This window comes from Plectropomus leopardus, chromosome 21 (genome assembly GCF_026936395.1).
Source record: "Plectropomus leopardus strain MGB_pleo_1.0 chromosome 21, ASM2693639v1, whole genome shotgun sequence".
Lineage (NCBI taxonomy): Eukaryota > Metazoa > Chordata > Actinopteri > Perciformes > Serranidae > Plectropomus > Plectropomus leopardus.
The window spans coordinates 5228789-5244231 of record NC_142196.1 but is presented as its reverse complement, the minus strand read 5'-3'; the positions used below and the strand labels follow the sequence as shown (position 1 = coordinate 5244231).

The following is a 15443-nucleotide window of genomic DNA, read 5'->3' as shown; positions in this document are numbered from 1 at the left end:
CCCCAATGGGAGGGGCCTGGAAAAAGTCTAGAGTGAAAAGTGTGGGGTTCTGTTTGCAATTTTTATTTCTAACTACCTGGTGCTTTAGGTTAATTAAAATGGGCTGAATAAATGAAAGACTGAACTTTGTATTAAAAAAATAGCAGAAGCCTTCTGACGACGTTTTGTAATGATTCAATTTGTATTCTCAAATTCAGCCAACCTAAAAATTTACAGCAGCCTGGACTCTTAAAATAGTTTATTTTTACAGTGAGAGGCAGGCGCAGTTGTGGTAAACATCACACCCGTCATGCCTCTTTTCCTTCGGCTATTCCAGCAAACTATCTAAAATTTCACACGGATGCTGTCGTTGTTTGGTTTTGTGTCAAAATTGCAAAGGTGGCATAAAAAAGGGAATTACATAGCAGCTCTATAGCGCAGTCTCTGTGGGAAAGGGGCTTTTGATGCTCAAAATTTCCTAGAGGAGGACCCCCTCCCCTCCAATATTGCAACAAAACCGTAAGCCCTTGACGGTGCTATTCATCTAAATAACACCTTGTTATTGCCATGTTATATCATTGTTAATGTTTAGACATTTGCAGACATTTATGTTAAATGTCACACTAGAGGTTGTTGTATTAACGTGTTAAACCTCACACAGGTCGCCTCATTTGTCTCCATTTGTTTCCACGATGCCGGCATGCTGTCTGAAATCATACACTGGAGCAGAATGATGCCCCTGATGTTTGGTTCGGTGTATAAATGCAAAGGTGGCATAAAGAAGGGACTTTTTAGCCGCCCTATAGCGCCATCTCCATGTAAAAAGGGCTAGAGACTGCTTACGTATAGGACCCAGCATTTGGTGCCACACCGCTAATTCTATCAGTCACCAGCTCATCACTGCATCCTGATATTCTACCTGATGTCTTCTTCTCTTTGTCTCTTTCCTCCCTCCAACCCTCCCTCCCTGCCTCCAACACTGGGCGCCGGGCCAGAGGTGCTAAACAGCGTCTTAACCTGGTGTCTGAGCCTCGACTCATCCTTTATTCATTCCCATTAAAGGAGCATGAGAGTTGTTCTCTGCCTGTAGTCGCTGCTGCCCCCCCCCCTCTCCATTAGAAAGACAAACGGCTGCAGAGCGAGTGTATCTACCTAGTCTTCCGTACATAACTAATGGGTGGGCGTGGATGAAATATGCATGCTGGGGCTTTTCTGATACCTGTGAGTCCAGTTTATGACAAGACGGACAGTATAGCAAGGCTGTAGGACGACATAAACACAATACAGGTGTACAGGTGTAGCTTGAGTAGTTTTTTCTTTGATGTCTTAAAAAATATAATTGATTTTTTGGGCTCTTTGAGTATTAAAAATGTTTCTCAGTAGACCAGTCAGAAATCAGCTCCATTTTTATTCAGTTCAGATCCATGTTGTTTTCTGGTTTATTAAATTTGGTCTCCAGCTACTTTCTAAGTGGCAAAAAACTTGAAATCCTCATTTGAGGAAGCTTGCAATCATTTTGAAATATTTATACTGTAAAACAGAGGCGCAGAGGCACAAAAACAATACAGCGCACACTCATACACATGTGCACACACATGCCTCCAGCAGTGCCATTTAGCTGGAAGTGTGCCAAAATCTTCCTTACAATATAAGCCCCTGGGCTCTCTTATATTGTACTTCATGTAGAGTACACACACACACACACACGCCAAAACAATATCAGCATCTCCCACCTTTACAACCTTGTTTCCCTGTGAGGAGCCCGTTTGAAAAAAAAAGGAAGGAGATAAAGAGAGGAGGCCAGGAGACGATGGGAGGAGAGGAGTGAGATAAAGGTTAAGAATGGCGGTGAAAATGGAGAAAAGTGCTACGCCAGCGACTCAGGCGGGGAGACAGACAGGAGTGAGCATTTCTGCCCTGCTGGTGGAATTTTGAGGGTGTAGGGAGGGGTGTGTGCTGTGCGCGGCAGGTAAATTGAATATCAGCATATCATGTGGACTGTCATCCTCGCAGTTTCTTTCTCCCTCTTAACCCTCAGCGGACTGAACTCGCTGCATCTCAATCAGTTAACAGTACAATCGGTTGAAGTCCAGTTAGAAAAAACATGTAAAGAAACGGAGAAACTCTTTCATGTATTTGTGCGTCTTTGCATGTGTATGCATTTTGTGTTTGACTGTAGGGCAGGGATACTCAACATGCTTTGCTTGTCGGCCACTTTTGCACAATGACAAGAGGCCAGTCGCAGCAGCCCCTTATGTGTTTATAGAATTTTTGGATGTTTCTATGATTTTAGGACGTTACTAGGATTTTACAACGTTTCTAGGATTTTAGCACACTTGTATGATTTTAGGATATTTCAGTGATTTTAGAACATTTCTATGATTTTAGAACATTTTTAGGATTTTAGGACATTTCTTGGATTTTGTGACATTTCTATAATTTTAGGATGTTTCTAGGGTTTGAGGACATTTCTACGATTTTAGGATGTTTACAGGATTTTAGGACATTTCTCGCACTTTAGGACTTTCCTCTGCTTTTAGGAAAGAATTCAGGACATTGGGGCTGTAGCGAGGACCTCCACCGGCATTTTTTTGATAAACAAGCTCTATTTTGATGCTGTTTTATGCACTCTAGAAACTTATGTTAACTAAGAATACAAAAACAATTCCCAGTTTTAACCACTTACTTTTCATTGTGAATAAGAAAATTGTTTGGTGCCACCCGGAAGCCTATCGGTGGCCAGATTTGGCCCGCAGGCCATAAGTTAAGTATCACTGCTTCAGTGAGGAGTGTTTGTCATGGGGTGCATTGGTTTGTACAAAATCTGAGCAGAAGTGGGCGGGGGATTGGCTGAGCACCTGTGCAGTAATCCAGCCAGTTAGTTTTGGAGGAGCCATTTAAAATGAGCGGAGGCATTAAAGAGAGGTGGATGAGGAGGTCAGGATTTTCCTTTAATCCTCACACTGAGAGTGACGGGGGCAGAGAGGCAGCAAACTGCACTACTGTCACAGTATGTTTTTGGGAGGCTTGAGCTTGGCACATTGCCATTGTAGCACTGCATTTAAAAAAAACAACTCTTGACACTAATTATAGTCCGTTAGAAGGACACGTGGTATACATAACTACACATGCACATAGATAACTACAGAGCAGATGTATATTAACCCGCAGATGCGTGTAAAAAAAAAAAAAAAAAAAGCTGGCATCTGCAGAAACATGTTGGCACACACTCACACAGCCACGCAAACATCAGGGAGCTTAAAAAAACATTCCAGCTTTTTCAGATATCACCCGTCATCCCATTGTTTCACAGAGACCTCTCTCATTAATGAAAAGCTATTGTGTACAGAGGTCCAGATCTCATACACACACACGTTTCCTGTCCTAATCACCAGCCCCATGGATAAGGGGCATTACAGTAAAGTAGCAGGTGCCTGTCCATCGCAGCCGTGCACGGGCTGATTTGATGGTAATCTATAATCTGTAAGGCTTTGATGCCACCGCCACCGTGTTTATCAGCCAGGTTTGTTTGGCCAGGCTCGGAGCGCTAGTTTTAACAGGATGACAATGTTGCACGATTAACCTTTGGTAGGTTTTCAGTGCTACTCTTTGTATCACCGCTGCTGTTTTTTATTTATGCATGAATGGGCTGATGATTGTTTGGGTTTGTGTGTGTGCAGGCATTTTAGTGAGAGAGTTTTTGTAGGTTTTTTTTCAGTTGATTGGTAAAGTATTGTAAAAATACAAACAATACTGTAATGACTTATTTAGGAATAATATAAAAGGGTAGTAGATAAATGTTTTGAAGTGGGGCTGTATGGGTTATTTATTTATCCATAGACAGTGTGTTACCTACAGGAGATGTCATTTGGCACGCCCCCAGTGTGGAAAAGCAGGCTGGAGTTCGACATGGAAGCTAATCAATGTACTGCTGTGGATGGGGGCCAGCACCAAAACATATTTTAGCCACCTAAAAAAATCAATACCACTTTGTAAGCTATAGTGAGAGTACTTTCACTGCTTAGCTAAATGTCAGATGGTGATATCCAACAGGAAAATTAAGTCATCATGTCTCTCTCCTCAAAGACAGACTCCACTGAGAAAAATATTGATTTAACATCGCTGAACACAGGAGCTGCTTATGTACTGCTGTTTCCAACAGATACCGTACTTGTGTCACTTGTGTGTGACTTTGGCATTATAGAGGGTTAATTTGGATTCACCAAAGTCATACAATAACACACTGACACACTGAAATGCTCACTAACTGATTGAAGGAGCCATAGAGCAGCAGCTCTCATGTTCAGCAGTTCAAAAGTACTGTTTTTCTCAATGGAGTCTGGTGGCTTTGACGAGAGCATAAATGGGAAACTGAGGCCTTTAATTGCTTCTCTGTTGAAACTCGCTGTGTTATGGACATGTAAAGCAGTGACAAAACTCTCAATATAGCTCACACTTAAACTGATAATGATTGTTTGGGTGGTTAATTTTGCTGCTCCTCATCCACAGAAGTAGGCTCCGTGTTGTACCACAGCCTGCTTTTCCAAATTGGGGGCATGCCTACTACTGTATGTAGTAAACTGAATATGTTTAAGCACTCCATACAACCCCATTTCAAAAAGATCTGAACAATCCCTTAAAGCTTAAAATCATGTATTTTCTAAGATTTTGAACTTTTTCCTGTGCTGTTTGTTTAGTACAGGTTAGCCAGTCTGTGCCAGCAATGCACAGTTAAACACTATGGCAAGCTGCCTGTATACATTATACATGAGAATGCATTGTTGATTTCATTTGTCTTTCAGGTATTCTTCCATCCCCCACCTCTCTTTACCTCTCTCTCTGTAATAGACTGTGCTTGTGTATTGACTATAGTGGTGTTATTAATCCAAATGTGTTGGTGGATCCACCTTGTTACAGCGTGCAGGCTGGAAATGCAGCAGACAGTGGGGCTGTTGGCGGTGACATGTACAGCTCACATGGCGCCAACTGCTTTTATTGGACAATAATGGGAGGCTGCCATGGATGACTTACAGGGACGCACCCGCACCCTTCCATATGGAGGGGTTTTATTTGAACACAAGACGCTCGGTGCGACTGTGGAAGGTTTCTGTTGTAACGCATGTGTGTGATGTATTTTCTGGCCTCTGACGCTTCACACAGCAACACCTAGAACTCTGGGTGGGTGTTGGGTGTATGATTGATTGTGTTTGTGCTTCATAGTGGAAGATTTTGCATGCATCATAGGTGAGGCACTGTGGAACATCAGTGGTAATACATGTGTTGGTTACTTATTATGCTTTCATGTACTTAGATGTGTGTTTGTGAGTGTCTTTACACTGAGTCCCGCCCTGTAAGAATTCATGGTGCTTTAAGAGTTCCACATCTTAAAAACATATAAATTGAAAATATACATCTTATGTTATGACAAGCTGCAATGATGTTAGTTCCAGTAATCAGCACAAGACTTGAGGTTATGTCTTGCATGTTGAACCCATTTCAACTGGACAGTAAAGCAGCCATTGTAGAAGTCAGGACTCATCAGCTCATTTTGTGGTCTCGGGATGAAGGGAGCCAGCTAATCAGTTAATAGTGTTAGGTTATCAGATTAACCTGGACACGCACCTCCATGGCATTACCACACTGTAGGTTTAAGTCGCTGAGGCCTGCACTTTAGCCAAGTTAAAGGATGTCAATTTCATTTAACTGTGTTTTTGATAGGCTGAAACTCATTAACCAGTAGCCAACTGGTTAATTTTTAATGACAAAAAAAGATGAGAAATACAAGAGGTTTTTTTTTTTCTTTTAGGTCAGTGCGCAATCAACTCAGTGAGCTTTAGCACAGCATTTCAAATTTGAAATGTTTTGTGATGGAAATGTCTTTCCTTTCATATTTATTGCCTTTTTTTTTCTTTTGGGCTTTGCTGACAAATAGTTAGTTGCATAAACATATGGAAACATCGTGCCCACTGTCTTTACAGATTAGCAAACGCTAACCTTGGCCGCCCTGTAATGTACACCACCCGATATCATTTAGAAAGTCTAGAAGAGCCACAAAATATCATTTTACCTTCATTCAAGTTAGCAGGGCAATAAAAAGAAGTAGCTGGCTTGGACGGCGGAAGAATAGAGCTTTTTTGACATCATGCACCTCTGAGCAAATTTCATGGGAATGAACAGAGCCCAGCCGAAAATGCTGCATCACCTGGGTAGGTTGGGAGCTAGCTAACCATGCTGCTTAATTGCATGGTAGCTACCATCTGATGTCCCCCCATAAAGCCCGGGGGAAAGCAGCTTCATTTTGCACCGCAAAACCCCACCACTGGCTGTGCTGACACTGCTAATCGTGCTAACAGAGCTGACAGTGATAACATAGTTAACAATGCTAAAGGGAGTTTGTATTGGAACGAGTTGGAGGGAAATCAAAGGTTGGGCACAATATTTCCAAAGCTACACTTTTGGGTCAGCACGGTGAAACTAGCGGTGCTACTACCTATTTCCAGCAGACCCGGGTGCAGTGAGCTGAAGAAAAGCACCAACATATGTAAGCTGTCAACAACATTCTTAAGTGATTATGGTTAGCCCTTTGAAACCTGGAAAAATTGGCTTTTTTTCTTTACAAAACAAGGGAAGAGGGCAATGATGAACTAAAAAAATTGCCCAGAAGTAAGCAAGAAATTAGTAAAAAATTGAAAGAAAATTAGCAAGCTCCACACAAAAACAAACAAAAACTGGGTACAAATAAGTTAAAAATCAATAAAAATTGAAGGAATGACCTTTAAAACCTTAAAACTGCTTGAACATTAAAATAATTGCGTTCATATTAAAATCAATTGTAATTCTGATAATTATGAATAAAGTTCTCTGGATTTCTCCCCCTAACTTTAAAAAAAAAAGTAATTTAACTACTTTTTTTTCCAATTTGCACAATGCTTCTTGCCAAGTTACTAATTGCCTCTTTTCTATGTTTCTGAAAGAATTCAAACTAATTTGCTCAGAGCTTAAAGGTTTAAATACTTGTAAAAAGGCGTCTGAACACAGCACAGGAAAAGTGATGTTGATCCAGGTTTCAAAGGGTTAACTGTTGACACCGCTAGCAATGTTACACTGTATGTAATGTACTCTATATCAACTAATGGTAATTCCTCGCTCATTTTGGGCCAAATAAATGTATTTCAAATAGACATGTAGACCACATTAAGCAGCTGGTTATTTGTTGTCACCTGTAGCTCATTGGCTGCTTTTGTGCGAGTCACACTCTGTCTGGCATAATTCACAGGCAGACAAGCTTCCTCTGAAAGTAGTCACCATCCTGTCTCCTCTGGCAGGTACTGGAAGTGTTGTGTCAGCTCTGTGATAGCCCATTCAACTTCCTCCTGCTCCTAAGATAAAACTTCCCTTTGCCTGCAGGGGCTCAGCAGGAGAAGATGTGTGGAAACACTGCAGTCGCTCAGCAGAGGAAAATGGAGATATTAGAATGCGGTTAAGGTTAGTTATGTAGTGATAAATGGAAATACGGTCTAATTATAAACAAGACATACGCCAGTGCCTCCACTACATGAGTATTTCTTGTTCCTCTGGAGAACAAGCTTCTCTCTCTGTTTCTCCTCCTCTACTTTCTCCCTCCCTCCCTCTGTCCATGTCCAGTTGGAGCACCTGGGAGGAAGCAGCTGTAGGTGGTGATTACAGTTCAGAGACTCCAAAATAACCTCTCCTCCTCCCTGCCTGCTCTCTCCCTCCATTCTCTCCCTCTCGGCCGCCCTCTCCCAGCCTTCTTTTCTCTGAATCACCCAATCGGCCAAATAACAAATACAAGAAGTCCAAAAGAAAAACTGGCAAAATGCTCCAAATATCCTCCTTTTTCTGCTCTTAGTGTGTGTTTCTGTGTGTACAGTCATGTAAATGTCTAACACACACACACACACACACACACACACCTCGGCTCATCAATATGGGGAACGGTGGGCCTAGCTCACACAGATGAACACAGGATGAATAATGTTAGCTGAGCATTGCTGCATATGACCACCCCTCTCTCCACCCACCGCCGCTGTATGTGTGTAAATGTGTGCGCGCATGTGTTTACTGTGCTAAAGCTCCTATCAATCACACGCCCAGGACCTTTCAGCGAGCTGCGCGCACACACCAAGACACTAACGCATACACACTCCTGCTGAGTTTATTAAAAGCCAGAGTGTTATCACTGATCTGTCTGACAACAGCTGCACGCGCACACTCACACACACACACACACACACACACACAGTGAGCTCCAACACAACCAGCACAACACAAGTCACACTCATGTTGGTGGTGTGACAAGAAGAGCTAGTCTTTGGACAGATCTGTCTTTCTTTCCTCTTCCTCTGGGCTACAGAGCACATCACCACAGTTGAACAGGAAGGCCAGTGTTCAGGGTCACGCACGGCCCAGTGGAATTCCCCCTGAGCCACAGGGGTAAAACACAGCCCTGTTTGACCCAGTTCAGCCACCGTAGTGACAGGGAAACAAAGAGCATGCTCCTCTACTATCTATGCTGGTTTTCCCCAAAACTGTTTTAGCTCTCATAGTGTCCCACCCATAAACTGTATAAAAAATAATGGACGTAGCCACTGTGGTGTCACCCACTTTGGTTTGTGGACTTCGGTTTTGAGCCTTGAGTTTGGCATTTTGCCGTCGCCATCTTGGTTTTCTGGAGCCAGAAGTGACCATATTAGGACCAGAGGGTGGAGCTGTGGAGGAGTCAGGGGTGGATCTGATTCATAGACTGTGGTGAAACCTGGAAGACACCACGCTACTAAAAATGGTCACGCCCTTAATTATGTGTAACTTTAAACCTTAATAACATTTTTTGGTGAGTTATATAAAAATTCAACCCCTGTTCAGTTATTATGAACAGGGAAATAAGCTTTAGAGACCAAAACTGTTTTTGCACCAGGCTGTAAAACCGGCCTCAAGTGTCTGGAAGTGCAGTTCAGTGTTAGTGTCATTTTTCAGCGGGATGAGTTGTTATATGGATGCAGCAGTAATGGAACTGGTTGTATCAGCACTAATGTTTGCTGAACAAAAAAAGGGATTAGCGTTACAGAGCTGCTGAAACTCTTTGTACTCTTGATCAAGTCACTCATTGGATTTTGGACTCCCGTTCTGAAGCCTGGCGTTTTGCATTTTGACTGTTGCCATATTGTTTTTTTTTAAGCTTAATGCTGGCTGCTAGCTTAGTTAGCACAGTGCATTTACAGCTAGGCCTATGATTAACCATGATAATGCTAATTTCTGTTCATGACAACAGGCTGAAAAACAAACAAAAAGTACAAAACATGAAACAAGACTTTTTTTAAGTAACCAAAATTTTACAATTAACTTAAATGAACTGAAAACACACTTAAGTGGCTATGGCTATGTTATCTAACCAGTGTTGTTGCTGTGGTTGCAACTTGTCAACAAATGGCACCCCCGTGTCACACTAAGTGCCTATGCCCCAAATTATGTACAACTTAAAGCCTTAATAAACTTATGAATGGAAAAATTAGCCAAAGAGACCCAAACAGGTTTTTGTTCCAGGCTGTAAAGGTAATTATTTCTGCTGTAAAGTTGGGCATTTTAACATGGAGATCTTTGGGGACTGAGTAACTTTTGGAGCCAGCCTCAAGTGGCCATTTGATGAAATGCAATTTTTGGCACTTCAATGTTGGCTTTGAACAGCCACAGAGGTCATTGGTAGTTTCTTCCTGGAAAAAGACAACCAAAAGGGATACTTTCCCACGTGGAGTAGTGTTATGTAATACATAAAAAAAAAAAAATTTAAAAAAAAAGGATCACAAGCACGAGTCACTTGTTTACCAGAAAATAGATGGCCATTCTCTTTGTAGATTTTGCTCTTAGGACAAAACTGTTATCAGAAACATGTTTGAAGTGTTTCTACTTGGGGATACTTGAAAAATCGAGGAGGCTCTATCCCTGAAAACATCTGGCTGTTCCCTGCCGAATGACTTCACAGTGAGGGTGACATCACATGGGATAGTCCCGAGAGCCCGGTCCAATGATTGCAGCGTGCTTGGGTAATCGAGGTCCCACCCTGTTGGCTGTCGCGTACGAAAAAACCCTGGTCTGGCCTCTATCTTTCAGCCTCAGGGAGGAGCAGAAAAGAACATGACTAAGCTGAATGGAGGACAAGACAGATGTATGTAACTGCATACGGTCAGAAAGTAGCCGCAGTATTTGGTTGGCAGTTGTATTAGTCCGAACTATTTTCACACTATCAATCAATTCAGCTTTGGAGTCTGGCTGACTCACTTGTGTTCCCCTTTCACGCTCAAAAGCAACAGTTCATTTTTCTGCTGTTTACAGCGCAGGGATACACTAAGCGAGGTGATATAACAGAGTACACAAGAGTCCCACAGCAGCAGTGTTTGACTCACTGTAGGCCCATTACCATAGATGGCAGAGGGGAGTGAGAGATCTGCGTCTATCGATCGCCCCAGCTGGACTGTCGATACTCCCCTTCGAATTCTGACACAGCGAACTAATGGTCTCCCGGGCTGGTGGCAACCAGACACACGCCCACGCACCATCCCAGCACCTCTGGGTGTAATGGACAAAAGAGGGCCCCATCAATACATCAATACACGACGGACCGCGTTTACCTGCTGCCTCAGCCATTTCACCAATCAGCGCCGCATTGAGAAGGTGCATTAACAACAGCCCCGCTTGCTCTGCCTGTGATTTTTCATCTGTCCGCCCCTGTTCTACAAATCATAGTTTACGTGTTAGTCATTGCAAGTAGTGAAGGGAGGAGATGGGAGAGGGACACAGTGGACTAATCTGACCTTCTTATACACACTCTAGAGCCTCAATTCTACTGCACACACAAAAAAGCGCCAACACCTGCTGTCGTCTGGCTTTTTAATGCAATGGGAAAGTAAATACAATTGACACACACCCCCGGGTCAAATGACTCTGCAGTAGTCATGGGTATTTATCGACTCCAGCTTGGATGGACATTGATGGAAACACAACATCCGAGTGAACGTGCTAATTTCAGCTCCAGACCAGCAAGATGCAATGACGCACCACCACTAATTACTGCCGGTCTCCACCTAAGCAGCACCAAAAGAGAAGCCCTAAAAAAAGAGAAGTAACCACTGTTACGTTTTTACAGACCTCTGTCCATGCTACCTGTTCTGCGGTCTGTCTGTGATGTCAAACATGAAACACCAAAATAACCCACACACTAGGGCTGGGCAATATGGCTTTAAAATAATATCATCGTGATATTTTTAGCATATATCACAATACACAATATATATCTGGATGCTTTGAAATCTCCTCTAAACTACTGTAAAATTCTAAAATTCTAAATTATTAAATGAATAAAGTAGCTACTACCATACAAAAACTATTGTTATAATAAAGTTTAATGAAATAGTGTTCTAATGTTAAATAAGGTAAAGTATAAAGTTAAATAAAGTACTGTCATAGTAAAGTTAAGTAAAGTATTTTTATAATTAAATAAATCAAAGTGAAACCCATGGTGCTTCTATTTTGAAGGACCTGGCTCGTCATGGGGTATTTTTTATAGGAAAGGGGTATAGGTGAGGTCTTGTAACACATACATGCACCCTTTGTTTCTCGCCTGGTTTAGCAAGACAGATTAACATGGCCGTCCGTCCAACAGGCCGCCTGTAGTCCACCCTCATGGTCATTTAACAGCAGGGTAATGGTGTGAACGGTACTGGTTGACTGCACTCCAGCTGTAGACGCCCTGGAGGCTTGTGTTGTGGGGAGAAAGGGGCTAACCCTTCCTGATCACACGGGGGAAAGCCACTTTGCCCGGGGTGAAAGGAAAGGACGTCAGGCAGAGGAGGGGGGCTTGAGGTGACAAAAGAGCTTTTGTGGATGTAAGTTTACGGCGTTAACCCCTTTCTCTCCCTGCTTCACATGAATAACAAAAAACCACTGTGACAACTGAGCAATAGCCCCAAGGCAGTGTGTTTGATTATGTGTGTGTGTCAGGGGTTGTCCAGGACGCTTGGCCTCGGGTGTCTTGTGACAGAGTTGACATTCTGGAGAAATGAGAGAGTGGTCAGCTGTTGTCAAAATGCCACAAAGAGGAGGATTTTTCGACAAAAAGGAAGCGCTCGCGCTGCAGTTTTGCGTGTTAGTGTCAGAATTAGTGAAGCCACAGTAGGTTGTCAACATGGATCTTGGCCAAGGCTTCACTGAGGTGTGCTGACCTCCTGATTGCTATAAATGGTGAGCGGTTGCAAAATTAGATGGAACTAATAAACAAAAAGGCACTTGTGGGTTATTTCTGCACTTCCACCTGTCTGTGAATGTGTGTGTGTGTGTGTGTGTGTGTGTGTGTGTGTGTGCATGTGTGTATGTGTGTGCATTCAGTGCTTGTTGCCCCACGGCCTGTCCCCTCACTGGGACATCTGTCAGGCAGAGCCACAGTGTCAACGACTGACCTTTACTGCGGCGCAGGCAGCCACACCAACTGAAATATCGTCCCTCACGCTTTTAGTTCTTATCTTTTTATTTCTGCTGTCACCTCCTTGTTGTCTCTTGCCTTCATTTTATTATTCACTTGATTTTCCTCTTTGAGCAGCCACCCTCGTTTCAACCTTTTATGTCTCCTTTCCCCAGCCTCCGCCTCTCCGCTGTGTTCCCTCCGTCTTTCTCTCTCTCAGTCTCTCTGACAGTTTGTGACACTCCCTCCCTGGGGCAGCCATCAGTTCAGATGAGCATCGTATGTGACAGGCCAGCTTTGTCTTTTTAAGCCATTAGCAGTTCCTCTCCTCCCACCTTGCCAGCGTTCCCTCCGTTTACCTCTTCTGCCCTCTTTTGTGTTTGTATCTCACGCTGCTGACTGGCAATCTTTGTATTAATCTACATAACAAACACAGTTTCGACTAGAGTGAAGAACTGACGAGTGTAAATATGTGACAGTGTTGATGACGGCGACGTTCAGTCTCCTTAATGAACTGAGTTTAAATTTACTGATGCCAGTGATGAATCTGCGCAGTAGGGTATACTTACAGGTAAGCGAGATTTAATGAGATGTTCCAGTTGGAGAATAGTTTGTATCTCCCTCCCTCTTCATAGGCTGGTGTAATTCTCCCTGCTCTGCACTCCCCCACAGTCAACTGTCAAGCCTAATACAGGCAGGAATGTCCAGTCACCTGCTCCTAAAATGCAACAGCCCTGTGCTACACTAACCTAATATAGACCTGCAGGTTGGATAACACGGTTATTGCTCATTGCATATATTTAAACACACACCTCAACATGGCCCAGCTCAGCTGTTAGGCCCAGTGCCGGACCTAACTCACTCAACTCCCTCGGCAACCCCCCCCCTCGCTCCAAAATATAATATTATCCAACACATTCTCATCCTAAGTTGTCACATATTGAGAACTCCTGTGTCTACATATTACGCTCTAAGTATCCTTCTGTCTTCTATTTACGTACCAGGATGCTGCTCCTATGATGTCAATATAAGCATATGGTGTGATGACGCTACACGTGGTTATGGCAACAAAAGCAAGACCCAACAAGAAATAGTGAATAAACAATAACATTTGCAATTTTTATCATCGTCTTTTTTTCTTTTTGTCATACTGCGCCCAAGACGGCTTTTGTGTTTTCGTATTTCTTGATCTAAATCTCACTCCACCATACCAATAAATGCTCTAGCAAGACTGTGATGATCACTCACTGATGAACGAGGAGGACTAGTGGGCCTGTTTCATTGGCACTGTAAGTCGTGCCACGCAGATTTCTATTGCCATTTCTTCAAAATAGGTGTGAGAATGTTAATTTTCTCAACATTTTCTGGGTTTCTATTGTGTAGTTATTAGTCTGAAAAGTGCATATACTCTATACCCCCATGAAATTTCAGAAAGGCATGAAATATTACATACCACCTAAGCCTACTTTGCATAACAAATAACAGGGACTTTTATTGTGAAGAATCAACAGGAGAGCAAATGTGTTTGCCATTGAATTAGGGGAATTTTTGTTAGCAGTTTTTGGTGCCCGTCTGGTGCCCCAGACAGTCAGACAGACCAGCCACTGGTTTGGCCACAATACTACAATGTGGAAACTAAAATTATGTAAAGCATTTATATATAATTAATGGATGTAATAGATGTTTGTTATACTTGTGTTGTGTGTTGTGCTAATAAATAATGTACGAATGAGTAGTATTTATAGTCTCTACATGTAACTGAGGGAAAGCATGCTCCTGTACAGTAAGAGACTGGAAGCAAAGACTGGTAGCATTGGTAGCGTGTTAGCCATAGCTTGGCAGGCTGACCCGTGTGTATCTATGACAGAGTTGGATCAAGCTGTGAAATTGGATTCTGTTGTCTGACAACACATAACAGGCTCAACAGTTTGGCCCGCCACCTGACAAATGATTTTCACACCCCCGACTACATCTGCCTATTGTCCGGCCTTGATGCACCAGTGGATGATTTTAACACATGTGGGCTCAGACGGTATCTGCCAGCCCAGTCATGTTGCTGTCATTAGCACTCAAGTGGCTGGAGAAAAAGGAAGCAAGCTATGTAATGAAGTTTGATGCTACTGATGTAACTGACTACATTTAAACGGGCTGAATACCTTTAGGCAGTTGCTCTAATAATATCCTCTCAGAGCCTCCACTCAAAATGTCAGCCCGAGACACAAACTGGCAAAATCAAAGAGGAAGAAGACCATTATACCAGTGCGCAGCTTTCACAACCCATCAGTCTGTAACTGCAGCCTGAATGGAGCCTGACAGCAGAGGTGACAGGGACATTTCATGTTGTTCGCGACACCCCAATGAGGTTTGACGGAGGCTAATGCAACATTAGCCAGGTTTGTGTTTGCTTGTCTGCCTGGTATTACTGAGGCTTTGCACTTAACTTGAAACAGCCACTAACAGAGAGGAAACAACTGTTGGCCAGGTGTGTGCTGATGCTTTCCTGTGTCGGCTAAATATTTGTGTTTGCTCTTTTGGTGTTGTTTCTCTGTTTGAGGTCATTTCCAGTGCAGTCATGTGTGAGCGATATCATGCCAAATACCAGTCGAGATCAGGTGATATAGTTTGTATTACTTGCTATATAGGCCTCATGACTAAGGGACTGTTTGTTATTATTTATCAGAGGGGGGTGGCTGGGGTGCTGCTTATTTTTATTTTTTTAGTCTTGACCCTCCCCAGAGCCACATGCATTTTTCCGTGAGCCTCCCTTAGTGACTGGGCAAAAACGCATGACCCCTCCTTCACCTTAACCCTTTGAAACCTGAGCAAACTGACTTGGTTTCTTCCAAAAACATGGGAATAAAGCAATGAGCAAAAAAAGAGGAAATGACACAAACATTAGCAAGAAATAAGTAAAAAGTACAAGAAAATTACATTAAAACTAGTAAGACTAGTTTTTAAAAAGAGCATAAGTTTAGGTTACTTAAGGATTTAAGTT

At 42.8% G+C, this 15443-nt stretch overlaps 2 protein-coding genes across 3 annotated transcripts in view; one reads left to right on the top strand and one right to left on the bottom strand.

Moving 5' to 3' along the window:
- The window catches only part of zeb1b (zinc finger E-box binding homeobox 1b), a 69642-nt gene that overhangs the window by 24207 nt on the left and 29992 nt on the right, over positions 1-15443 (top strand). Inside the window, exon 1 of one of the 2 annotated variants that reach the window (XM_088072189.1) lies at positions 14595-14841. The exons of the other annotated variant lie outside the window; for it this stretch is intronic. The gene's annotated coding sequence lies outside the window, so the exon portion shown is untranslated. Of the gene's footprint in view, positions 1-14594; positions 14842-15443 lie in introns of those variants that run through there. 2 annotated transcript variants of the gene reach the window in all.
- znf438 (zinc finger protein 438) overlaps positions 1-15443 on the bottom strand; it is a 149071-nt gene that overhangs the window by 109224 nt on the left and 24404 nt on the right. The gene's annotated exons all lie outside the window — the stretch shown is intronic.